This window comes from Ahaetulla prasina, chromosome 6, assembly GCF_028640845.1.
Source record: "Ahaetulla prasina isolate Xishuangbanna chromosome 6, ASM2864084v1, whole genome shotgun sequence".
In the NCBI taxonomy this organism is placed as follows: domain Eukaryota; kingdom Metazoa; phylum Chordata; class Lepidosauria; order Squamata; family Colubridae; genus Ahaetulla; species Ahaetulla prasina.
This window is the reverse complement of record NC_080544.1, coordinates 49,421,776-49,437,274: the sequence shown is the minus strand read 5'-3', so window position 1 is coordinate 49,437,274 and position 15,499 is coordinate 49,421,776.

Here is a 15,499-nt window from a genome sequence, read left to right as displayed (position 1 = left end):
GCCGGCAACATGTGTTTTCCAGTTTAACTGATATTTTCCAGCATTAGCTTATAATAACCACATGGATGGCTTTTTATATTGGCAGAGTTCCTGTTAACTATTTAATCTAATGAACAGAATTTAGCTGAAACTACAGATGGACACCTGCCCAATGAAGTGGGCAAATATATTTTCAGTTTCCACGAGTTGAAATCAGTATGTTGCTCTTGTTTCCAAACATTCACATTTACTGTCTGCTATTTTTGTATTTGAAAAATTAAAAGAAAACCTAAATAACATAAAGTTTACAAGAATTACAAGATGTGACAAGAAAAAGGTGCAAGAAAGTAATATAATATCATAGGATACAGACTAATTATGCAGCTTCTTTGATTTAAATAGGTGGGGCAGAAATGCAAATACAGTGTAGAATTTTAAGGGGTATATATGGAAACACGCAGAATCTTTTTCACAGCTAATCCTGGATGTGCACTCTGCGAGCAGTGTTTCCCTTATATAATACAAATACCTGGACTCAAATTGGAATGTCTCTTGCCTACATGAAGCTCTATTTCAAAATCAGTGAATAATTACAGTAGTTGCAGCATTGCCCGAGAAATTAGTTTCCGTAGGACTAACTTTATCCATCCACCTTAGCCACTGGATTCTTCTCAGCACAAAGTAGTATAAATGAATGACAATGTATCTTCACTTTTATGTACACTGAGAGCATATTCACTAAAGACAAATTCCTTGTGTGTCCAATCATGTTTGGCCAATAAAGAATTCTATTCTATTCTATTCTATTCTATTCTATTCTATTCTATTCTATTCTATTCTATTCTATTCTATTCTGAAGTGGTTTCCTGTTCCAGATGAGGCTTGCTTGAGAATGAAGGACTTCTCAAACTCTCCTGTATTCCTGAATCAGTTAGCTTTCCTTTAATTCTTACTTGCTTTTTGATCCTAACTTTCAACTTTATCTCATAAATTCTGGTTCTTAGCTCATCCCAAGGTGCTCCCCATATCATACTTGATGCTGTATTAAGTGAAAGTTGAAAGATTTATTGCATCTGAAGAAAAAACCAGAGTAGAGAACAATGAAACATGAGCACTCTTTATCATTTCAAATTGGTACATGGAGAGAGTTACAAGGATTTGTGTTGTAATAAACATGGGAAGGTTACTGAATAACCTATGCCATTGTCCTTCATGTGAAAAAAAATTAAACATATGTCATTGGGGAAATGAACAGATTGGTTATACCAAAGGAATATTTTGTGGAATAGCACAGTCTTGAAAAACAATAAGAACATTCATGCATGCAAATAACTTCCTCTGATAAGAGATCCTGCTCTGCTGGAGAAGCGTATTGTATATAAACTGCCACTGAATGGATCTATTCCCACTGCAATCTCATTGTCAATGCTGCTCCGACATTAATTGAAGCAACCTTGGGAGTAATGATATGCCAACCTGGTATTTTTTTTACGAACTACGTTGAACAGGATTATGTTAAAATATCTTTGTCAGGATGGATTTGTATAGCATTTACTTCACAGAAGGAAAATGCAAACTGAATTCTGGTTGGAAATAAACCTGGTGCTTGCCATATGTTTTGGACTACAGCTTCAATAAGGCCCGCCCAGCATGGCCTTTGAACAGGGATTATAGGACGGCAAAACATCTGGAGGGCACTTGAATGCCATAACTTATAATATATCGCTTAAAATAAGCATTTTTTCAAATGTTAGCAAGCACAAAGAATCTAAGAGTTAGCTCCTTCTCCGAAAAATAAAGAAACAGTGAAAACTGCCCGATCACCACGGGATGGGGTTAGGGAATAGGGATTAAATGTGCCAAATGGCCAATGATACAAGAATGAGAGACTTGGCTACTGGGATCTCCCTGCAACATTGACCAGGTAAAGGCATAATTGGCTCCTTGTCCTCCAAAGGGGAGAAATTGTTTTTCACTTAAGTGAAACAATTAAAAAGATATCTTATGATTCTTTTCCATGATGTTGAGAATTCAAAAGTCATTTGCTGCTCCATTATGTATTTGTCCGTATGCATTGTTCCTGAGAATTCTTAGAATTCTTAGAAGATTGATAGGGCAGGTCATTAATTTTATTCAGGCCACTATTTTATTATGATTTAATCTACATCTTTCACAATAATGGACAGAATAAAACATTGTGGATTCGACTGCATACTTCTCTAACGGCATGGTGTAGTTACAAATGAAAAGCACCAAGAATTGCACATTAAATAACTGCTTAGAGTTATATTTAAATTCAACTTTTTGCACACTTATTTATAATAATTTTATTTATGAAAATTTTACAGGGACCAGAAACATTTTAAAAGAGAGGAAAGTAAATATATTAATTTTTTCCACTTGTACATGCTTAGTGCTTAAGACTAGAAATCCCATTACAATCATTTAGAATCATTAGAGTGATACCACTCTAATGGCAGGAAGTGAAATGGAACTAAAGAGCCTTCTGAAGTGGGTGAAGGAGAAGAATGCAAAAGTTGGCTTGAAACTCAACATTAAGAAAACTAAGATCATGGCTCCCGGCCCCCTCAATTCCTGGAAAATAGATGGGGATGAAATGGAGGTAGTGACAGATTTTATTTTCCTGGGCTCCATGATTACTGCACATGGGGACTACAGCCAAGAAATTAAAAGACGCTTGCTCCTGGGGAGGAAAGCTATGGCAAAGTTAGACAGCATACTAAAAAGCAGAGACATCACCCTGCCAACAAAAGTGCATATAGTCAAGGCTATGTTGCAATGTATGGCTATGAAAGTTGGACCATAAGAAAGGCTGAGTGCCAAAGAATTGAGACCTTTGAACTATGGTGCTGGAGAAGATTCCTGAGCGTCCCTTGGACTACAAGGTGATCAAACCGGTCAGTCCTAGAGGAGATCAACCCTGACTGCCCTTTAGAAGGCCGGATCCTAAAGATGAAACTGAAATACTTTGGCCACTTAATGAGAAAGAAGGACTCACTGGAGAAGAGCCTAACACTGGGAATGATTGAGGGCAAAAGAAGAATGGGACAGCAGAGAATGAGATGGCTGGATGGAGTCACTGAAGCAGTAGGCGTGAGCTTAAAGGGACTCCCGGGGGATGGTAGAGGACAGAAGGAAATTTGTCCATGGATTCACGATGGGTTAGACACAACTTCGCAACTAACAACAACAATTTTTACTCTTACCAAGATTACCAGATCTTGCACATACTTCAGGAACGTATTTACTGGAAAAGACAAAGACAATTCAGAAGAAAATCAAGCCATTGTGCTTTCCCTAAAGGCTTAATAATCAAAGGTGCTGAGATATCCTCTTGTTAATAATCTCTTGTTAACTCAGCCCTCAGCACAGGAAAAATAGGGAAAACATACAGGAAAACCAACCTGTAATTTTTTTCTGAGACCCTCTTCTGCCATCTCTGGCTCATATATGCTTAACAGTCAAATGGTAAAATCAGCTTCATTCCACATTTTTTTTTCTTCCTCTTACACTCAATGTTGGAGACATGTGCTTCAGAATCATAATTTCTATTTGATCACATTTTCTCTAGAAAAAATGGTCACAGTGTTTTTCTTTGGACTTCTCAAAAACAGACAAATAAAACAGGTTTCAAAGCAAGACAGACAGCAAAGGGACAAAGGTTTGCTAATGAGCTTGAAATTCACAGAACACAGAAGCAAATGTGGCTTTAATACACAATGTGACCCTTTATACGACTTGAAATTACTCTTCAAAAATCATCCTGGCTCAGCTTCAGAGCACAGTGTATTGTGGGATACCACAGGCTGACTTTGAGTAGTGGGTTGGTATTGCAGGAATTTTTTAATTTCCTGTAAGTTATAACAAATTCTCTTTCCAGTTGGGCCTTCAAAAGGATGCTGCTACAATCCTTCAGAAGAGTGTGTAGGCCAGTTCAGCTTCACACATGCATAGATATAAATCTAAATAAAGTAAAACATAAAATATGTAATTATGCAAGTATTAAATCAAAATGTGAAAGTCAGTGTAACATCATTTTAAAACATACCTTTCAAAAAACAATCTTGAATGAAAAATTATTTGGTTGCATTCTCTGATATAAAAATAATTTTCTACAATAAATATTGACTTTTGAATTGCTACAGGTAGGTTTTTAATTGATATTTCACATATGTTTTTCCCAAGAAAACAGGAAACTGCATATTATTTGGTTTTTTGAAAAAAGTATACATTTAAATTCAACTAGTACAAGTCTATCATAAAAAAAAGTATAATTGTGTAACATCTTATAAGGAACTCATCAAAATACAGTATTTAAGTTTAGTGCCCTTCTTGTTAACGTTAAGGTTACTTGGTAATGTTAATGTTAATACAAAGACTATCTCAGCTATGATCAGAATTAGGCTATTTGAGATTCAGGGGTTCCATGTAGCTCCAAGACCCTGTTTTGATTCCCAAATTTTTCCCTAAAGATCATGTTTCATTCATTCTTTCATTCAATCATTCATTCATTCATTCATTCATTCTAGCAGTCATATACTGCTAAGGTTAAACTAACTTTAGCCATGCATTCAATAAAACCAAAATAGGCATAAACATTCCTTAGACCATTCCATAAAATCTTTATCAAAAATATCCATAGTTACATTTTTTTAAAAATAAAAATAAAAATTAGTATAAATCCCCACCAAAAAGAAGATGAAGCAGATAATCCTGCATAATTCAGTCACCTAAAAATAATAAGAAAGGATAGTCTGCATCTTCAGGCTATTGCACAGAAATGGGGTAGCCTCAGAAAAGATCTGCATTCTGATTCTTACCTCACAGGTCTCTCAATCCATTATGAATTTAACTCACAGAAAAGGACACAAATCAGGATATAACTGGAAGTTAATACAGGTGAGATTTTATAATTTTAAACAATAATTCTGAATTGAATTGTACTGACCTATTGGAAGTAAACACAGAAGCTGAAAAAACAGTACCGCATAGTTGAAATGGCTCTCACTAACACAGGAAGGGCCTGATTTTGCACCAACTGTAGCTTCTAGAAATCTTCAAGGGCAGCCTCATTTAGAACACATTGCAGTAATCCAGTCTTGAGCATGAATTACTAAAGCATGAATTACTGATGCAAAACCATTTTACAGAAAATGTAAGCACATTCAATGAAGCTGGAAATGTTCTCCAGGACACAAAATAGCTGTGAATCTAAGAAGGTGAGCATAAATCTATCAAGGAGAAATTGGATGTAGATCTTCCTCATGGTTTATTGACATACTGTATGTTCAAAATAAAGAAACATTCAAGCAAAATGATACTCCAATAACCCTTAATATGGAACATTAAAAACATTTTAATTTATATTACAGTAAAAATATAGTTACCTAGCAATTATTTGCAGTGCATTCTTCATAAAAGAAGTAGTCCAGCTAAATTATTAAATGTTCATTTTTATATTGTAATGCAGTATGGATATGAATCTCTGATAGAATTGGAAAGATGTAGTGAATAGCTAATAATAGTTTTATACTTTTGAAAATGTATTTTAAAATAACTATGTTTTTATTTTTCATAGTTAGCTAGAGAAAAAACTAAAACTGAAACAGGGGCAACATATTAATAACCAAGCTATAATGTATTGGGTTGGTGCTACTGCAGATTGATTAACATATCTGTGATTTTGGAGGGTTGCTTGATTATCCTGGCCTGTGAGTCTTACAGAATTCCTGCATTGAGTTCATTTGTATAACTTAAGTTGCTTATTTCTATTTATTGATTCCAATTCATTATAATTAGATAATGTCGTAGTGGGGGTGCATTATAATTTTGTTTGCTTGTTCTTGGAGAGCAAATGGACACAAAGTACAATGGATGGTCTTCTTTTTAAAAAAGAAAGAAAGGAAAGGACTGCAAGATCATTCAGAAGATATACCTAAAGGATCACACTTTTTGCAAGAGTTTCTACCCACCTAAACATTTATGATATTAATAAACCATTGCTTTTATTTGTTTATTTTAAAGCTAATATAAGCATATTTTAAAAATTGAAAAATGTACTTAATTGGTACAATTGCAAGATGAAGAATTGTGACTAAAAATACTGAATAAAGCTGCAGAAGGTGGCAGCAGGTGGCTGATCTTGGCAAGCCTCAAAAATTCAGGTATGGTTAGCATTTGGATGATCATACTAATTCTACTTCAAAGTCTTATTCTATGTAAAATGATCTTTTCTATCTGACTCTCCTTGATTTTTTCTAGATTTCCCTTGAAGCTGTTCTCGAGCTTCATTATAGAAGGTGGCCAAGAATGCATTAACTGACATTTTAGCTTTCTCTTATACATCTTTCCATCTCTAAATTTTCCATAGCTGCCCACCCTTCCCAATCTGATAAGGCCTCATGGGATACATTTCATCATAATTGATAAGTGAGACACATCTGGGGACACAGAAACCTAGAATGATAAGACATGACAATTACAGATGACTTACCTGTAAATAGTCTGTTTCTGTTGCATCAAAAATTTCTTTTTCTTTGAAAGGGACACTGAAAACAAATTATCCATTAAGTTAAAAGTAGAACGGTAGGATAAAATGGAGGCGCATTCCATTCTGCACCACACTTATCTTACTTCTGAAAGCTTATGGCCCTTAAATGCCAAAAAATCTTCAGTGTTTTTGTTATTGTCATAGCCACTGCCCTGGAAATATTTGTTCTTATGATGCAAGAACATGGTGTTTTCCTATGCACAATACACAAGAATGGCATCAATAAAAAAAATTTGAAAAGTGGTGGCACGAGTAGATTAACACAAAGAACTGGCTATTCAATTTTGAGAGGCAATAAAGAGGGCATGAGGAATTGACAAGAAAGAATAGCAGAGACCATGGATATAAAATGAGTAGATTGAGTAAGAAGAAAACCATGCCTTTTGTGGGTCTTAAATGATATAATCAATTCCAATGTTCTTCTATAGTATCTGTTCATATGTTACCACAAAGTTTCTAGAAAGAATAAGACCACTGATTCATTCAAAGACGAGGGGAAGAAAATTTTCCTGATGGATCTGTAGTAACGCAGGTATTATGTCTCTTCTACTTTCCTAATTTTGCCCATGAAAACAAAGGTTTTTATAACCTGTATGCTATGAACATGTTATCGTCATAAAATAAATAGAGTAATATTTTGGACAGAACATTTAAGATGTTACCTTGGATATGCAAACCAATATGCCAAGTGATGCCAGAATTTTCACAGTCATAAATGACTTCACAATCTAGGGCTGTAATTATAAATGGGGGATCAGCTTTCCTCAGCTTTCTTGAGAAAAGCTAAAAAAAAGGACAAATGGCTTGAGGCCAAAGTTGAAGCATGACCAATTGAATGCCACTCCTAAGTTGTACATGGGATATCCACTTCCAAATTGTTCAGAGAATATTTGTAATTTGGCCTCTGCCCATACCAATATTTCCCTACTTTCTTTTGATCTTTCAGTCGGAGAAGTCAGTAACTACCATTTTTTCATTCCATTATTTCAGAGAAAGAGTATCATGTTTTTCGATCAGCTCGCGAAAATCGCAGAGGAGGTGGAGTAGCTATCTATTACAAAAAGTCGCTGAATCTAAAAAATATTCAAGTTGAACATAAACTCGCTCTTCCTGAAACTATTGTATGTGAACTGTCCCATAACATCATACTTCGCTTCCTGCTATGCTACAGAGCCCCTGACTATGACATCGTACATGCGAACATGTTAACCACACTACTAACATGGGCCACATCTTGCCCTTATCCCCTCATCTTCCTGGGTGACCTAAATCTACCATGACCTGAGTTTAACTCATAGAATCATCTGTTACAATGTCCTTCCTGTTGAAGACTACTTCAGCTTCAATTGCAACAATACACGAGCACACAATAGATTTAAGCTTAATGTTAACCGCTCCAATCTTGATTGTAGAAAATATGACTTCAGTAACAGAGTTATTAATGCTTGGAATACACTACCTGACTTGGTGGTCTCTTTCCAAAATCCCCAAAGCTTCAACCAAAAACTGTCTACTATTAACCTCACCCCATTCCTAAGAGGTCTCTAAGGGGCGTGCATAAGAGCACAAGAGTGCCTACCATTCCTGTCCTATTGTTTCCTTTTGTTATAGCCAATTAATATAGTTATTACATACTCATACTTATATATATGCTTATATATTGTATAGTTATTTCATGCTTACGCTTATATATACTGTGTGACAAAATAAATAAATAAATAAATAAATAAATAAATAAATAAATAAATAAATAAATAAATAAATAAATAAATAAATAAATAAATTTTCTCACTACAGTTTCAATAGATGCAAGTTCTGCTCCAATTAGTGCAGACACACAGGTGATAGATGCTGAAAGCCCATTTATTTGATGTTTAAACCCATGTGATCTCTGTCAAAATAAAATATGATTTTTGTGTTTGCATGATCAACAAATAAGGCAAAAGACAGCTTTCAAAGTGCCAGAGTTCCCAGTGGACAATTGTTTGCTCGTTTCAATTTACACAGTTGGCTGCCATGTCCCAAAAAAATGCCTTAGGACTCAGAGGCATGGAAAGTCAATTATCATCTCATTCCAAATAACATCATTTCCTTTTGCTCTGGGCTAAATTGGAGGTATGTTAATATAACAATGCTAGGAAATCAGCATTGCTTCTCTTGGCACAACATTTAACCTGTATAGAGATGCCAAATGTACTACAACAGTAAAAGCAGTTTTCTTGAAAGATCAGGGAGTTGTAACACACAGACACTAATGTTCTCTCATTTTTCAGGAATCAAAAATAAAACATAGCTGGTGGGAGAAATATCTTTAAGGTTCAGATGAAAATTGTGCTTGTTATTCAACAAAAAAGAGATAAATTATTTTGAACAGTAAACTTTTATGGTAAATATTAATTATGAATTTGACAATTATGGTAAATAATTGTCAAATTCAGAAAAGATATAAAAAGGTTAGATTTTCTTTGATTTCACTTAATTTTTTTTATTAAAGAATCACTTCCTCATATTCCTCTCAATATTTATTTATCATTAATTCATGTTATACTATTTCTGTGCAATCCCAATCAAAAGATGCTAGGTTGTACATATGTATCTTAATCCTTTCAACAAGGTGATTTTGATGGTGGCATAGAGGATGGAACACCCATGAAAATCTGCATTTGCTGTTCTGTACAGTTTATGTGCAAAATGTAGGCATTTTTCAATGGAACTGACAGCTCTGTACAAAAATATATTTCTAAATAATATACTGTATGTATGCTTTTTTCAGTTGAAATATAATCTATCAAACAGTTTATTTAAATACAGATTAGTCCGATTGTATGCAAGTGCAGTTTCAGCAAACTTGATTTTTTAATGTAATGCTTATGAATTTGTATTAACGTTGATACTTTTCTCTAGCCAAGAACAGTAGAAAACATTTTTGCCACCTATTCCATGGTGAACAGGGTCTTTCATTGTCCAGGAATCCATAAGTTATGTCAAAAAATAACCTTTATTAAACAAAAATAGTATGGTCCTGTTGGATCTTGCCAAAAGCTTTCTATCTTGTCCAAGCTCCCTGTTTTCCCCAATGGCATCAGATATCAGTGGATATTCCACATGTGAGATAAACGGGCAAAAGTCTTCATTACTGTATCTCCTCTATATTCTGTGTAGCACTATACAAAGGTTCTTATAAGGCCCTTTTTTCCTTGCAGAGTATCCCAAATTCCAGGTGAGAGTATTTTATTTAACTGCTAGTCAACATTTAGATCTTTCCTTCCCATTGTTTTCTTTAGAGGAAGAAAGAAAGGAAGAAAGACCTTTGCACAAAAGTGGGCAAAATAATAGATACTAGCCAGTATAATATATTTAAAGGATTAACAACAATTGCAAGGGAGTAATCTGACTGTGAATTCATTATCACTGAGGATACTTACACATGCTGTGTTCATAAATTTGATAATGCTTGGTTTATGAGTTTGATTACTGAGCTAAATTACAGCTCATACTCATTATCTCAATTAATGCATGCTTTACCACTGTGCTGAAAATAACAAAACTCACAATCAAACGTTAATCAAATAAACTTCACATAACCACTACTATATCTGAAGACACAATAAGAACAGAGAACAAATAAATATAGATATTTATCTCAACTACAGAAGTAATTTTCTAAATTAAATGTGTTCCAATGAGAACAAAATAATCTACTTATGTTATGATATATTGATAATTGTGAATAGCTGATAAACGTCTTTTTATACTTGCATGGATTGTTGGTTTTGAAAGCATTTCTATACCATCTCCTAATCTAAGTCAGAAATTTGCATGGGTAGAGACAGTATCAAGCATTCCATCCCATACTGTATTATGACCATTAGATTTCAGAATTCCTACCACTGGGTATAACCTGCATAGCAATATTATATAAACAAGATTGCTTTAAATCTGATTTCCTCAGTCTGTGACCTCAAGCTGAGTTGAGTTGATCATACTAGATGGGAATTACAGAGTTTGAACTCAGTTTGGGAATGATTTGCTAGCCTACAGCTCTTTAGTAGCTGACTATTCAGCTGTTATTCAGTTGACTGCTTAACTATTTTAATTATTTTCCTAGTATACTTATATGAACTTATCTTAAAGCAGTACGAGCAGAAGTTTGGATAACAATCAATGGCTTGTGGAATTTCCATCATCAACATTCTTAGTAGAAATGAGGAGGAAGTCATACTTTGTCCCAAACAATGTAAATCACTCTACCTTGCATTTCCTTACGGCTAGAAAATATATGGATTTTTCTCTGTTCTAGTATTATGCCTAGATTTAACTTCAAAGTCTGCTAAAAAAAATTTCTCAAATTTTCATCAGTTTCATTCAGTTTTAAAGCAAAGGTTTTTCTTGAAAAAGATACTGTTTTTAAGGGAGGAATGAAAAAAAACACCCTTTTTCTTCAAAGTAGGATAGATTTTTGTTTTGGTTAAGACCTTAATACGAAGTGGTCAAGAAAGTATATATTAATGTGGTATCTTCCACTCTATAATACTGTGTCAGATGGTTTGCTGTCTTAGCTTTAGCAGATAAAGCTTTAGCAAATAAAGCCCCCCTGATTCATGATCTTATACAGGGGGGGCTGCGAACCTTATGGGCATCTCGGAGACTTGGTTGGGCATTGAAGGAGGGATGCCTCTGGTGGAGATGTGCCCACCGGGTTTCCGGGCATTTCATCAGCCAAGGGCCCAAGGTAGGGGTGGAGGGGTGGCGGTCATTATTAGGGAGAGTCTAGAGCCGATGGAGGCCACTGTACCTCAGATAGCTGGTTGTGAATCCCTTTACGTGAAGTGGGGACGTAGGGTGCAGGTGGGCTTGTTGATCACGTACCTGGCTCCTTGCTGCGTGATGACAGCCCTGCCCGAGTTGCTGGAGATGATAGCCAGGTTGGCGGTTGATACCCCTAGGCTCATGGTCGTGGGGGACTTCAACCTGCCATCAGCCGGTATGTCGTCAACGGCGGCTCGGGAGTTCATGGCCTCCATGATGGCCATGGGCCTGACCCAATTAGTTGACAGCCCCACCCACGTTGGGGGAAACACGCTGGATCTGATTTTTGTCTCTGGACAGTGGTTGAGTGATCTGGAAGTACGAGAATTAGCTAATGAACCTTTTTCATGGTCAGATCACTCTCTCCTTCGTCTGGACTTTCGGATCACCGCTCAACACCGCAGGGAGACGGGACCAATGCGTTGGTTCCGTCCCAGGTGACTGATGGACCCGGAGAGGTTCCTGATGGAGCTTGGGCTGTTCCCTGGCGATCTGGCCCACGGCTCAGCCGAGGAGCTTGTTGCGGCCTGGGAACAGGCCGCGACGGGAGCCTTGGACCGTGTCGTGCCTTTGTGGCCTCTGACCCGGCATAGGTCTCAACCAGCTCCTTGGTTCTCCGAGGAGCTGAGGGAGATGAAGCGCCGGAGAAGATGCCTAGAGAGCGCTTGGAGGTCCAGCCATTCCGAAGCTGACCGTACACTAGTTAGGTCTTTCACCCAGACCTATCTAGTGGCATTGAGGGAGGCCAAGCGGGCCTATGTTTCTACTCTCATTGCGTCAGCAGAGAACCGCCCAGCCTCCCTGTTTAGGGTGACTCGCTCCCTCCTACACCGGGGGGGGGGGGGCGATGATCCCTTACAGGGTTGTGCTGAGGATTTCAGCAGGTATCTGTTTGACAAAATCGCTCAGCTTCGGGACGGACTGGACCAAAATTGGGTAGTTTTGGGCGAGGTGACGGAGGCTAGTCTTGTTGAGACCATCTGGGAGGAGTTTGATCCTGTGGCTCCCGAGGACATGGACAGGTTGCTGGGACGGCTGAATGCCACCACATGTTTATTGGACCCGTGTCCCTCCTGGCTGGTGCTGGCCACTCGGGAGGTGAAAATGAGGCTGGCTCCAGGGAATTGTCAACGCTTCCTTGGGAGAGGGTGTTGTTCCCACTGCCTTGAAAGAGGCGGTGGTGAGGCCCCTCCTCAAGAAGCCCTTCCTGGACCCAGCTGTTTTGGGCAACTACCGTCCAGTCTCCAACCTTCGCTTTGTGGCGAAGGTTGTTGAGAGTGTGGTGGCACATCAGTTACCCCAGTACCTGGATGAATCTGTCTATCTAGACACGTTCCAGTCCGGTTTCTGACCCGGGTACAGCACGGAGACAGCTTTGGTTGCGTTGGTGGATGACCTCTGGAGGGCCCGGGATAGGGGTTATTCCTCTGCCCTGGTTCTCCTAGATCTCTCAGCGGCTTTCGATACCATCGACCATGGTATCCTGCTGCGACGGTTGGGGAGTTTAGGAGTGGGAGGCACCGTGTTTCGGTGGTTCTCGTCCTATCTCTCCAATCGATCGCAGACGGTGTTGGCAGGGGGGCAGAGATCGACCTCAAGGCGCCTCCTTTGTGGGGTGCCACAGGGGTCGGTTCTCTCGCCTCTCCTGTTCAACATCTATATGAAGCCGCTGGGTGAGGTCATCAGTGGTTTTGGGGTGAGTTATCAACTGTACGCGGATGACACCCAGCTGTACATTTCCACCCCTGAGCACCCCAATGTAGCTGTCGAAGTGTTGTCTCGGTGTTTGGAAGCCGTGCGGGTCTGGATGGGGAGAAACAGGCTCAAGCTCAACCCCTCCAAGACTGAGTGGCTGTGGATGCCGGCATCCCGGTACAGCCAGCTGCAACCACGGCTGACTGTTGGAGGTGAATTATTGGTCCCAATGGAGAGGGTGCGCAATCTGGGTGTTCTCCTGGATGAACGGTTGTCCTTTGAAGATCATTTGGTGACCGTCTCCAGGAGAGCCTTTTACCAGGTTCGCCTGGTCCATCAGTTGCGCCCCTTTCTAGATCGGGATGCCTTATGCACGGTCACTCACGCCCTCGTCACTTCTCGCCTGGACTACTGCAATGCTCTCTACATGGGGCTCCCCTTGAGGAGCACCCAGAGGCTTCAGTTGGTCCAGAATGCAGCCGCGCGGGTGATAGAGGGAGCCACTCGTGGCTCCCATATAACACCAATCCTGCGCAGGCTGCACTGGCTACCTGTGGTCTTCCGGGTGCACTTCAAGGTGTTGGTTATCACCTTTAAAGCGCTCCATGGCATAGGACTGGGATATCTTCGGGACCGCCTTCTGCTACCACATGCCTCCCACCGACCGGTACGCTCCCATAGAGAGGGTCTCCTCAGGGTGCCATCAGCCAAACAGTGTTGGCTGGCGACCCCCAGGGGGAGAGCCTTCTCTGTGGGGGCACCTACCCTCTGGAATGAGCTTCCCCCAGGACTTCGACAACTTCCTGACCTCCGGACTTTTCGCCGCGAGCTGAAGACGTACCTATTCTTCCGAGCAGGACTGGCTTGATAGGGGTTTTTAATTTGTTTTAGGGGTTTATTTTATATTATGTATTTTATATTTAAATTTAGGCCACATTGAATAAGTTTTTTAAATAGCTTTTATTGTAATATATTGTACTGTTTTTACTTGGCTGTTCACCGCCCTGAGTCCTTCGGGAGAAGGGCGGTATAAAAATTAAAATATTATTATTATTATTATTATTATTATTATTAGAGGGTTTCCAATATTCTTACCATCGGTTTGCCGCACACATGTACGCTCACTTCACGTGTTTGTGCGACTTCTACACATGCGCCTGGCCTCGAGAATATGGCTAAATTGGATAGCATTATGCCCGGGCGCGTGGGCGGTGGGCCCACCTGCAGTTGCCGCTACCAGTTCACTGAACTGGTATGAAAAGGTGGAATACCACCTCTGCTTAGCTTCCCATGCTTTAGTTAAAATCCAGGAATGAATTCCTCATAGATGTTTTTCAAGAAACAGGCAAGGATGCTATGGAGTGTTGTGCAACTGAGGTTTAAAATTAAAAATAAAAGATTAATAACTTCTGTGGCACAAAATACATGCAGTATACTAGGGAACAAATTTTAACACAGTATTAATTTCAGATACATGTTGGCTAACCCTACCTGGATTATAACCGGAGATAACCCTAACTGGAGGTGTTGCAAGAAGGATGTTACATCATGGATGGCACTTCGATAGTTGCTGGAAGTACAAGGGATAATATAGCCTGAGAGAATCAATAGTTGGAAATGTCTCATGTCAGTGCCTGTCACTGAAGCACTTAAGTAATTCACTCATCTATTTTCTCTTCTGTCTTTCAAAAAACAGCACATACTCTGGTATATCCCTCTTTCTCTTCAATTGCAGAACATGTCAAATGTTGCAGCTAATAAACAATTTCTCCCTGTCCTTGACAGATATTTGGCCATTAGCACCCACAGCCCTGCTCGGATCTCTTTTTTGGGGGGTCCCTGGTTGATCTGAAGCTTTGTAATCTTTGTTTTTGCTGTCTCTTTGTCTTCTAAAGATAGGTTTGTATAAATAATCTCAGTTGTCAGCAACACTATCATTAACAAAGGCAGCAGAGGATTGCTAGTTTAAGTCAGACTTTCCTTAATCATCTTGTAGCTTTCAATATAGTTCTTCGAAAACCTGCTATGTCTGACAATTTCTATGTACTGACCTCTTATCTTTCTTACCAACCAATCCAGAACACAACAATTTAAAAATATATGCCAAAGAGTGTGAATGAAATGCAATCTTCCCTTGGGCTAACATGTGCTTCCAGTTGTCCCCATTTATTGACTTGAACCCCATTTATTGTGGACTTCAACATCAAGGATGATCCGAATTTTCCAAAATAGTCAGTTTAATCCCTTTTATAGGATACTCTTTATTTCGTGCCTTAACATTATCTTGTCAAGAAAAGTAGTGCTGCCACTCTGTGGATTTATGTTCCAGCAAGGGATCCAAAATAAGAGAGAGCTTTTAAAGGGGCATATTTTAATTAATAAAAAAATATAACTGATCTTTTCCTTTGCCAGTGAACTTGGCATATTTAAGGGGCTCTAACGATG